Source organism: Mustelus asterias, chromosome 24, assembly GCF_964213995.1.
Source record: "Mustelus asterias chromosome 24, sMusAst1.hap1.1, whole genome shotgun sequence".
NCBI lineage: Eukaryota > Metazoa > Chordata > Chondrichthyes > Carcharhiniformes > Triakidae > Mustelus > Mustelus asterias.
Window position 1 is genome coordinate 43,056,252 of NC_135824.1, and position 12,283 is coordinate 43,068,534.

At 51.6% G+C, this 12,283-nt stretch overlaps 2 non-coding genes and 2 pseudogenes across 2 annotated transcripts; all 4 read left to right on the forward strand.

Annotated features, from left to right (window-relative positions):
• Positions 1 to 638: 638 nt before the first annotated feature.
• LOC144511650 (U2 spliceosomal RNA) lies at positions 639 to 829 on the forward strand. The gene has a single exon (XR_013500896.1). It is a non-coding gene; the product is annotated as a U2 spliceosomal RNA (small nuclear RNA).
• Positions 830 to 2,471: 1,642 nt separating this feature from the next.
• Positions 2,472 to 2,662, forward strand: LOC144511524 (U2 spliceosomal RNA). Its single transcript, XR_013500835.1, has one exon. It is a non-coding gene; the product is annotated as a U2 spliceosomal RNA (small nuclear RNA).
• Positions 2,663 to 4,298: 1,636 nt separating this feature from the next.
• On the forward strand, positions 4,299 to 4,465 carry LOC144511571 (U2 spliceosomal RNA; annotated as a pseudogene).
• Positions 4,466 to 7,925: 3,460 nt separating this feature from the next.
• On the forward strand, positions 7,926 to 8,106 carry LOC144511554 (U2 spliceosomal RNA; annotated as a pseudogene).
• The last annotated feature ends 4,177 nt before the right edge of the window (positions 8,107 to 12,283 follow it).

Below are 12,283 nucleotides of genomic sequence, written 5' to 3' on the forward strand. Positions count from 1 at the left end.
GGCTAGCAGAATTCCTTTAAGTATACAGCCTTTGGATCTTACAGATAGTTGCTGTTTAATCTCTGACAAGAACAGGACTCCAGGCAACAGAAGCGAGGTGAGGAGAGGAGCAAGTAGTTGGAATGTGCAATGCACTGTGCCTGCGAGTGTGCGGGCAGCAGTGTCAAGCGTTGCCTTTCAAAAGATAATGAATTATCTGAAGGTAAAGTATTTGAAGGGCGACTGGCACCAAGGGAGTTGCTCTTGCAGAGAGCTGGCACAGACAGGACAGGCCAAACGGCCTCCTTTTGGAGTGATGCAAGTATTGTATGGGCACAGTCGGTTGCTGCATTCTCACTCACGGCCTGCAAAACACGCAACTGTTTTCAAAAGCTTGTTGCAGAGCAGCGCCTTGACAGTGACGTAGATGTGAATAGGCACAACCCTCTGGTAAGTGATTGGTGGAGTACGGGGCCATCTACATAACTGTGATGCAGTGGGGAGAAACGGCAACTTGTGCGTTGCAATGAGAAAGGCTGGGCGAAAGAAGCCAAGAGTGCAGCTGAGAGTGCTTATATGTGTAAGTGTTTGAATGGTGTCAGCCTGTTGTCAAAGAGGGAAGGCATATGACAATTGGGCGAGTCAAGAGCAGCGCCGGCATCGCTTCTCGGCCTTTTGGCTAAGATCAAGTGTAGTATCTGTTCTTATCAGTTTAATATCTGATACGTCCCTTATCTGGGGACCATATATTAAATTGATTTTTGGAGCAGGGAGATGGAATAGGGGCTTGCTCCGTCCACTCCATGTATCGGCCCGGTATTGCAGTATCTCTGGGAACGGTGCACCACCCCCTTTCTGGGGACAGTCTCAAACTTCAAAAACAGCTCTCGCACAAACTCACTCTCATGTGGAGGTGCCCGCTTTCCACCGGGCTGGCTGGGGCGGGCACAGTAAGAAGTCTCACATCACCAAGTTAAAGTCCAACAGGGTTTATTTGGTGTCCATGATGTGGAGATGCCGGCGTTGGACTGGGGTAAACGCAGTAAGGAGTCTAACAACACCAGGTTAAAGTCCAACAGGCTTATTTTGTTTGGCAGCAAACGCCACTAGCTTTCCGAGCGCTGCTCCTTCGTCAGGTGAGCGGGAGATGTGCTAACAAACAGCAACACAGGGCATCTCAAGACACAAACTCAATTTACAGAATCATGAATAATGATTGGGACGCGAGTCTTTACAGTTAATCAAGTCTTAAAGGTACACGCAATGTGACTGGAGAGAGAATTAAGCACAGGTTAAAGAGATGTGTATTGTTCTCCAGGCAGGACAGCCAGTCAGATTTTGCAAGTCCAGCCAAGTTACAGATAGTGTGACATGAAGCCAAGATCCCGGTTGAGGCCGTCCTCATGTGTGCCTCAACCGGGATCTTGGCTTCATGTCACACTATCTGTCATTGTCTATTACAGATATCTACTATTGTCTCCAGACAGGAGCTGTTTGTTCGCAGATCTCCCACTCACCCGACGAAGGAGCAGCGCTCCGAATGCTAGTGGCCTTTGCTGCCAAATAAGCCTGTTGGACTTTAACCTGGTGTTGTTAGACTCCTTTACACCCCAGTCCAACGCCGGCATCTCCACATCATGACTCTTTGCATCACTTAAACACTCTAAGCAAGTGAACACAAGAGTCCAAAAGACAGTCTGTCCGCCCAAGCCAACTTCAAACAGAGAGCAGTTCGCAGGTCTTCGTCTCCAATAATGGTGCTAATGACCTAATGGCTAATTGTTCTAACACAATGGTTTCAACAAGAGGACCTTGTTTAACGTCCCGAAACTCATATCACATGACCGAGACTTGGGCTAGCAGAATTCCTTTAAGTATACAGCCTTTGGATCTTACAGATAGTTGCTGTTTAATCTCTGACAAGAACAGGACTCCAGGCAACAGAAGCGAGGTGAGGAGAGGAGCAAGTAGTTGGAATGTGCAATGCACTGTGCCTGCGAGTGTGCGGGCAGCAGTGTCAAGCGTTGCCTTTCAAAAGATAATGAATTATCTGAAGGTAAAGTATTTGAAGGGCGACTGGCACCAAGGGAGTTGCTCTTGCAGAGAGCTGGCACAGACAGGACAGGCCAAACGGCCTCCTTTTGGAGTGATGCAAGTATTGTATGGGCACAGTCGGTTGCTGCATTCTCACTCACGGCCTGCAAAACACGCAACTGTTTTCAAAAGCTTGTTGCAGAGCAGCGCCTTGACAGTGACGTAGATGTGAATAGGCACAACCCTCTGGTAAGTGATTGGTGGAGTACGGGGCCATCTACATAACTGTGATGCAGTGGGGAGAAACGGCAACTTGTGCGTTGCAATGAGAAAGGCTGGGCGAAAGAAGCCAAGAGTGCAGCTGAGAGTGCTTATATGTGTAAGTGTTTGAATGGTGTCAGCCTGTTGTCAAAGAGGGAAGGCATATGACAATTGGGCGAGTCAAGAGCGGCACCGGCATCGCTTCTCGGCCTTTTGGCTAAGATCAAGTGTAGTATCTGTTCTTATCAGTTTAATATCTGATACGTCCCTTATCTGGGGACCATATATTAAATTGATTTTTGGAGCAGGGAGATGGAATAGGGGCTTGCTCTGTCCACTCCACGTATTGGCCTGGTATTGCAATATCTCCGGGAACGGTGCCCCACCCCCTTTCTGGAGACAGTCTCAAACTTCAAAAACAGCTCTCGCACAAACTCACTCTCATGTGGAGGTGCCCGCTTTGCACCGGGGTGGCTGGGGCGGGCACAGTAAGAAGTCTCACATCACCAAGTTAAAGTCCAACAGGGTTTATTTGGTATCCATGATGTGGAGATGCCGGCGTTGGACTGGGGTAAACGCAGTAAGGAGTCTAACAACACCAGGTTAAAGTCCAACAGGCTTATTTTGTTTGGCAGCAAACGCCACTAGCTTTCCGAGCGCTGCTCCTTCGTCAGGTGAGCGGGAGATGTGCTAACAAACAGCAACACAGGGCATCTCAAGACACAAACTCAATTTACAGAATCATGAATAATGATTGGGACGCGAGTCTTTACAGTTAATCAAGTCTTAAAGGTACACGCAATGTGACTGGAGAGAGAATTAAGCACAGGTTAAAGAGATGTGTATTGTTCTCCAGGCAGGACAGCCAGTCAGATTTTGCAAGTCCAGCCAAGTTACAGATAGTGTGACATGAAGCCAAGATCCCGGTTGAGGCCGTCCTCATGTGTGCCTCAACCGGGATCTTGGCTTCATGTCACACTATCTGTCATTGTCTATTACAGATATCTACTATTGTCTCCAGACAGGAGCTGTTTGTTCGCAGATCTCCCACTCACCCGACGAAGGAGCAGCGCTCCGAATGCTAGTGGCCTTTGCTGCCAAATAAGCCTGTTGGACTTTAACCTGGTGTTGTTAGACTCCTTTACACCCCAGTCCAACGCCGGCATCTCCACATCATGACTCTTTGCATCACTTAAACACTCTAAGCAAGTGAACACAAGAGTCCAAAAGACAGTCTGTCTGCCCAAGCCAACTTCAAACAAAGAGCAGTTCGCAGGTCTTCGTCTCCAATAATGGTGCTAATGACCTAATGGCTAATTGTTCTAACACAATGGTTTCAACAAGAGGACCTTGTTTAACGTCCCGAAACTCATATCACATGACCGAGACTTGGGCTAGCAGAATTCCTTTAAGTATACAGCCTTTGGATCTTACAGATAGTTGCTGTTTAATCTCTGACAAGAACAGGACTCCAGGCAACAGAAGCGAGGTGAGGAGAGGAGCAAGTAGTTGGAATGTGCAATGCACTGCGCCTGCGAGTGTGCGGGCAGCAGTGTCAAGCGTTGCCTTTCAAAAGATAATGAATTATCTGAAGTATTTGAAGGGCGACTGGCACCAAGGGAGTTGCTCTTGCAGAGAGCTGGCACAGACAGGACAGGCCAAACGGCCTCCTTTTGGAGTGATGCAAGTATTGTATGGGCACAGTCGGTTGCTGCATTCTCACTCACGGCCTGCAAAACACGCAACTGTTTTCAAAAGCTTGTTGCAGAGCAGCGCCTTGACAGTGACGTAGATGTGAATAGGCACAACCCTCTGGTAAGTGATTGGTGGAGTACGGGGCCATCTACATAACTGTGATGCAGTGGGGAGAAACGGCAACTTGTGCGTTGCAATGAGAAAGGCTGGGCGAAAGAAGCCAAGAGTGCAGCTGAGAGTGCTTATATGTGTAAGTGTTTGAATGGTGTCAGCCTGTTGTCAAAGAGGGAAGGCATATGACAATTGGGCGAGTCAAGAGCGGCACCGGCATCGCTTCTCGGCCTTTTGGCTAAGATCAAGTGTAGTATCGGATCTGCACTTGGTTGAGCTCATGAAGTTATGCTGAGGTTATTTTTTTAAAGACGTTATTTTTAAAAGCAAATGAGCTCAAGTCTTGGAGGAGGATCCTCCCCCTTCTCCAATCAGCTTGGCTCATGTAGATCGGGCCCAGGACAGGGTGGTTTAGTCGCCTGCCCTGTCTTGTCAGCCTGGATCGGAAATGTCTCAACTTGTTGAGACTCTGAATTGGATTTGATTGAATTGGACAAGTATATAAAAAATGAAATAAAAATCTTTTCTTATTAGTTTTGGCAGAATGTCAGCTGGAGGAAAACCAGAAAGTGGGCAGGGGGTCTTGGAAGCTTCATGTCGAACTGTTGACCCCAGAGAACCTCGAGGAACTCAAGAGGGTTTGCCACGGTTGGAGAACCGTGAAACCCTTCTTTGAGTCTCCATCGCTCTGGTGGGAAACCATCAAGGGCAACATCAAGCGGTTCTTTACCCGAAAAGGGGTTCAGAAGGCCAGGGAGAGACAGGGGGAAATGTCCCGACTCCAGAAAAGCATGCAGGAGCTACTCCAACTGCAGTCGATGGGGGTTGATGTCAAGGAGGACCTCCGGGAGGTGAAGAGCCAGCAAGCCTCGCTCTTTGCCTCGGAGGCCTCCAAGGTTATCTTCCGGTCCAGGGTCCGCTCCGTGGAGCAGGACGAAACGTGCTCGCGCTTCTTCTTCCAGAAGGTGCACAGAGAAACCTCTGTGATCACAAGCCTGAATGAAGAAGATGGCTCTGTAAGGTCATCGCAGTCTGACATTCTGAGGATTTGCAAATCCTTCTATGCCGGACTGTCTGACCTGAAGCCAACAGACAGCACGGCCTCCCAGTCTTTCCTGTCGTCTATCACGCAAGTCTTGGACGACGGCGAGCGGGAGAGCCTGGACAGACCGGTAGCTCTGGATGAGCTGACAAAGGCAGTCGAGTCCCTTCAGAAGGGTAAAACTCCCGGTAGCGACGGCTTACCGGCTGAGTTTTACTCGGCGTTGTGGGACTTGACGGGCCCGGACCTCCTGGAAGTATACGAGAGTATGCTTCTGGAAGGCAGCATGTCAGAATCCATGAGGAAAGGCATCATTACCCTCATCTACAAGCAGAAGGGGGAAAGGGAAGAAATTAGAAATTGGAGACCTATTTCACTATTGAATGTGGATTACAAGATTCTGGCCAAGGTCATCGCCAACCGGGTCAAGTCTGCTCTGGGGTCAGTGATCCATCCTGATCAAACCTGTGCTGTACCCGGCAGGAAGATCTCTGATAGCCTCGCGCTACTCAGGGATACGATCGCCTACGTGCAGGACAGGCAGGTGGACACCTGCCTCATCAGTCTAGACCAAGAAAAGGCATTTGACAGAATATCGCACAGCTACATGATGGATGTGCTCTCCAAAATGGGCTTTGGGGAGGGAATCTGCAATTGGATCCAACTGCTCTACACAGACATCAGTAGCGCAGTTTCAATCAATGGGTGGGAATCAGATATGTTTCAAATCAGGTCTGGAGTCAGGCAGGGCTGCCCTCTCTCCTCCGTCCTTTTTGTGTGTTGCATTGAACCCTTTGCCGAGGCCCTCAGAAGCGACCCAGGCATCAAAGGGGTTACAATCCCAGGCAGCGGAGGGACGCAAGTCAAAGCCTCCCTCTACATGGATGACGTGGCTGTTTTCTGCTCGGACCCCTCGTCTGTTCGCAGGCTTCTTCGAGTCTGTGAGCAGTTCGAGCTGGCCTCGGGAGCCAAAGTCAACCAGGGTAAGAGTGAGGCCATGTTCTTTGGGAACTGGCCTGACACATCCTTTGTCCCCTTCACCATTAGGGTAGACTACCTCAAGGTGCTGGGGATATGGTTCGGAGCGGCAGGGGCATGCGCCAAAAACTGGGAGGAGCGCATCGCCAAAGCCAGACAAAAATTGGAATTGTGGGAGCAACGCTCCCTCTCCATTACTGGGAAGAACCTTGTGATCCGGTGCGAGGTTCTGTCCGTGTTGTTGTACGTGGCGCAGGTGTGGCCTCTCCCCAAGTCCTGCGCAGCAGCAGTGACCCGGGCCATCTTCAAGTTCATCTGGAGATCAAAGATGGATCGTGTCCGCAGGGAGGCGATGCACAAATCTCCAGAGAACGGAGGGAAAAACGTTCCCAACGCCCCCCTCATCCTGATGGCCACCTTTGTGTGCAGCTGCATCAAGCTGTGTGTAGATCCTCGGTACAGTAACAGCAAGTGCCACTATTCTTTGAGGTTCTACCTGTCCCAAGTGTTGCGGAGGATGGGTCTGGCCACATTGCCGCGGAACGCTCCAAGTAGTTGGACCGTACCGCAGCACCTGTCCTTCGTGGAGAAATTCTTCCAGAAACACACCTTTGACCACATGGCTATCAAGCAGTGGTCAGCACGTAATGTCCTTGAGGCCCTGAGAGAAAAGGAGACGGCAGATCCTGTCGGATGGTTCCCTGAGCGGACTGTCAATGTCATTTGGCAGAATGCCTCATCACCAGAACTCACAAACAAGCACCAAGACCTGGCTTGGCAGGTGGTGAGAAGGGCACTCCCCGTCAGATCCTTTATGCACGCCCGGGGTCTCAACCTCACCGCACGCTGCCCTCGAAGCGGCTGCGGGGCTGATGAGACGGTGGCACACCTCCTTGGGGAATGTGCCTTTGCAAAGAAGGTCTGGAACGAGATGCAGTGGTATTTGTCGCGGTTCGTCCCGGGCAGCACGGTGACGCAGGACTCTGTGCTCTACGGGCTGTTTCCGGGGACGCACACCGAGACAAATATCAACCGCTGCTGGAGGGTCATCAACTCGGTGAAGGACGCGCTTTGGTCCGCCCGAAACTTGCTGATCTTCCAGCTGAAAGAATTGTCCTCGACCGAGTGTTGCAGACTGGCACATTCCAAGGTCCAGGACTACGTGCTCAGGGACGCGCTCAAGCTTGGGGCAGCCGCCGCCAAGGCACAATGGGGAAAGGCCACCGTGTAAAGCGTCTCAACCGAGGCAGACCGAGGGCCGGGTAACTGCAGAATACCCTCGGCCCGCGTAACTGTGTGCCAACCTGAAAAACAACGGCACACAGTAAACTCTGACGTATGTATATAGTTTTAAGAAATGAAATGTAACGGAATGTAATGTTTTTGTAAATGAGCACGGTATTGTACTGTAAAAATGATTCTTTTTTGCACTGTTTATGACTTTTGGATCTGTAATTTTGCAATGTTTTATCGGAGAGTTTTTTTTTTGTGAATAAAGTATATTTTTGAAATTAAAAAAAAAAATCTGTTCTTATCAGTTTTGGCTAAGATCAAGTGTAGTATCGGATCTGCACTTGGTTGAGGTCATGAGGTTACGCTGAGGCTTCATATGTTTCATATGAAGCAATTTTTAAAAGCGGCATCGCGGCCTTTTGGCTAAGATGCAAATGAGCTCAAGTCTTGGAGGAGGATCCTCCCCCTTCTCCAATCAGCTTGGCTCATGTAGATCAGGCCCAGGACAGGGTGGTTTAGTCGCCCGCCCTGTCTTGTCAGCCTGGATCGGAAATGTCTCAACTTGTTGAGACTCTGAATTGGATTTGATTTGATTGAATTGGAAAAGTATTTTTAAAAAATCTGTTCTTATCAGTTTAATATCTGATACGTCCCTTATCTGGGGACCATATATTAAATTGATTTTTGGAGCAGGGAGATGGAATAGGGGCTTGCTCCGTCCACTCCACGTATCGGCCCGGTATTGCAGTATCTCCGGGAACGGTGCACCACCCCCTTTCTGGGGACATTCTCAAACTTCAAAAACAGCTCTCGCACAAACTCACTCTGACGTGGAGGTGCCCGCTTTGCACCGGGGTGGCTGGGGCGGGCACAGTGAGAAGTCTCACATCACCAAGTTAAAGTCCAACAGGGTTTATTTGGTATCCATGATGTGGAGATGCCAGCGTTGGACTGGGGTAAACGCAGTAAGGAGTCTAACAACACCAGGTTAAAGTCCAACAGGCTTATTTTGTTTGGCAGCAAATGCCACTAGCTTTCCGAGCGCTGCTCCTTCGTCAGGTGAGTGGGAGATGTGCTAACAAACAGCAACACAGGGCATCTCAAGACACAAACTCACGGATCCTTTTGGCTAAGATCAAGTGTAGTATCTGTTCTTATCAGTTTAATCCTCTCGGCCTTTTGGCTAAGATCAAGTGTATGATCAAAGCCAAGAGCTCGGATTTCGCAAGGAGCTATCGAGTTTCGATGGGGATTGTGGATTGAAGAAGCAGGCGTCGGACGACTGGCAGACGACCGTCTGCAACACTTGAGCTCTGCTGCTACTGGTGGATCTTTATGCTGGTTTCAAGCCTCTGGCTTGGACCTAACGCCGGTACAGTAAGACTCAGTGTTTTCGAGCTATGGCTGCAGCTGCTCTGAAAGCTACAGGCCAAAGGCAGCCCAACACCATCCGGGTGAAGCCTTCGGGAGGAGGCTCACCTGTGGGCCGCGATTACCTCGTGAAGAAGGTATTGTTCGAGTGCTGCGGATTCCAAGCAGCAGACATCTACGGTGTGGCTGAGTACAGCAAGCCGCCGCACGTGGATATCAGCTTCAGAAGCCTGTCAGGATGCGTCAAGCTCCTGACAGCGGTGAAGGAGAAAGGCAAAGAGGGGCCCCTCTCTATCCTGACGGCGGAGCCCCTGTTCACCATGCCGTCCCAGCGGAACCGGGTTATCACATTCCATATGTATAACCACTACGTCCCTGCGGCTGATGTGCTGACGTTCCTCTCCCGGTACGTGGAGGTGAAGGGAGAGAGCGTGGACGTCATGGACCAGTATGGAATATGGACCTGTAAAAGGCAGGTGAGAGTCACCCTGAAGACTGACGCCAAGGGAGGCCTTCTGCACCCGCCCTCCAATTTTGCCATCGGAGGGAATCGAGGCTTCCTGTACTACACGGGCCAGCCACAACTGTGCCGCAACTGTGGCAAAACCGGCCATTTTGCCGCGAGCTGCAGCGTCACCGTCTGCAGAAACTGCTTAAAGGAGGGGCGCTCGACCGACGAGTGCAAAGACAGCAAATGTTGCAACCTGTGTGGGGAGACTGGCCATGTTTACAGAGTCTGCCCCAAGCGGAAGGTCACTTACGCCCAGATCACCGGAGGCGGAGCGAGGAAGGCGAGCGCTCCTGTCGCCTCAGGGAACAAGAAGCCCACCGCAAAAGAAGCTGGCACGGAGAAAGCTTCTGAAGCAAAGGTGGACCCCCCCCAGTGCAGCAGGATGACGACACATCCACACCACCACCAGCAGAGGGCGCAGAGGACATGGAGCAGGAGAACGGAGATCCCGAGGGCCCCTGGCAGGTGGTAAAGAAAAAGAAAAGCACCCAGAAAAGGAAATCCTGCGCAGCCAGGGTCTCCAGGGACGACGTCTCCTCAGACGAGGAAAAGAAAGCGGGCAGCCGACAAAGCATCAAACGGCGCATTAGAAAAGCGGCACGAGAACCACAATGGACTCGGACCAACGACCAGAAAGCAGCCGGGGACCATCCAGCCGACGGATACAGCAGTGCGGCCGAGGCCCCCGAAACCCCGGACAACAGGAACGAGGACACCGACGACGCCCAAGGCGGAGATCGGCCCGCAAGCCCGGCACCAACCGAGGGCTACACGACACCGACCATGTCACCCAGTCGTGGTCGGGGACCTGAGGCAGGGTCGGACTGCTACCTCAGCCCTGCAGAATTTCGTCAGCGCCACAGGAATGCAGCACCTGGAAGAGGCTGACTGAAGGACACGTAAGAACTGACAAACCTTTTAAACATTAAAATGTCTTTAAAGTTTGCATCTTTAAATGTTCGCAGTGTTAAAGACAGTCTGAGATGTGCGGCCAGCTTGTCCTACCTGGCCAAGGTCAAGGCCGACCTGCTGTTCCTGCAGGAGTGTGGAATACCACACCTCAGCAACTACAGGCGCTGGTCGAGTGTGTGGTCCCACGGACCGTCCATCTGGTCAGGTGGGAACGACTGCCGTTCATCCGGCCTAGGCATTCTGCTGCGGGGGGGCGACTTCACCGTCTCCGAAGTTAAGGAGGTGGTGGGAGGACGCCTCCTCGTAGCGGATGTCACGTACAAAAACTGCCCTCTCAGGCTGATTAATGTGTATGCCCCGGCCGTCAAGACCGAGCGGCTGGCACTCTTCGAACAGCTGCCACTGCTACTCACCACCTCCAGGCCAATCATACTGGGTGGGGACTTTAACTGTATCATTGACAAGGCCGGCCGATCCAACAGGGCCGAAAGTAAACTGGACGCTACGTCCAGAGCCCTGCTGGAAACAGTCAAAGATGCCAAGCTGCTCGACGTCTTCAGCGACCAAGCAGACGGAGGGCAGCGTAGATACACGTGGTCGCGGCCAGACGGGTCTGTCCGCTCCAGGATCGACTTCATGTTTGCATCCCGCGCGCTCACGGTCAGGTCCACCGACGTCAAGCCGGTGTTCTTCTCTGACCACTGCCTCCTGCTGGCAGACTGTCAGCTGGAGGAAAACCAGAAAGTGGGCAGGGGGTCCTGGAAGCTTAATGTAGAACTGTTGAACCCAGAGAACCTCGAGGAACTCAAGAGGGTTTACCACGGTTGGAGAACCGTGAAACCCTTCTTTGAGTCTCCATCGCTCTGGTGGGAAACCATCAAGAGGTTCTTTACCCGAAAAGGGGTTCAGAAGGCCAGGGAGAGACGGGGGGAAATGTCCTGACTCCAGAAAAGCATGCAGGAGCTACTCCAACTGCAGTCGATGGGGGTTGATGTCAAGGAGGACCTCCGGGAGGTGAAGAGCCAGCAAGCCTCGCTCTTTGCCTCGGAGGCCTCCAAGGTTATCTTCCGGTCCAGGGTCCGCTCCGTGGAGCAGGACGAAACGTGCTCGCGCTTCTTCTTCCAGAAGGTGCACAGAGAAACCTCTGTGATCACAAGCCTGAAGGAAGAAGATGGCTCTGTAAGGTCATCGCAGTCTGACATTCTGAGGATTTGCAAATCCTTCTATGCCGGACTGTATGACCTGAAGCCAACAGACAGCACGGCCTCCCAGTCTTTCCTGTCGTCTATCACGCAAGTCTTGGACGACGGCGAGTGGGAGAGCCTGGACAGACCGGTAGCTCTGGATGAGCTGACAAAGGCAGTCGAGTCCCTTCAGAAGGGTAAAACTCCCGGTAGCGACGGCTTACCGGCTGAGTTTTACTCGGCGTTGTGGGACTTGACGGGCCCGGACCTCCTGGAAGTATACGAGAGTATGCTTCTGGAAGGCAGCATGTCAGAATCCATGAGGAAAGGCATCATTACCCTCATCTACAAGCAGAAGGGGGAAAGGGAAGAAATTAGAAATTGGAGACCTATTTCACTATTGAATGTGGATTACAAGATTCTGGCCAAGGTCATCGCCAACCGGGTCAAGTCTGCTCTGGGGTCAGTGATCCATCCTGATCAAACCTGTGCTGTACCCGGCAGGAAGATCTCTGATAGCCTCGCGCTACTCAGGGATACGATCGCCTAGGTGCAGGACAGGCAGGTGGACACCTGCCTCATCAGTCTAGACCAAGAAAAGGCATTTGACAGAATATCGCACAGCTACATGATGGATGTGCTCTCCAAAATGGGCTTTGGGGAGGGAATCTGCAATTGGATCCAACTGCTCTACACAGACATCAGTAGCGCAGTTTCAATCAATGGGTGGGAATCAGATATGTTTCAGATCAGGTCTGGAGTCAGGCAGGGCTGCCCTCTCTCCTCCGTCCTTTTTGTGTGTTGCATTGAACCCTTTGCCGAGGCCCTCAGAAGCGACCCAGGCATCAAATGGGTTACAATCCCAGGCAGCGGAGGGACGCAAGTCAAAGCTTCCCTCTACATGGATGACGTGGCTGTTTTCTGCTCGGACCCCTCGTCTGTCCGCAGGCTTCTTCGAGTCTGTGAGCAGTT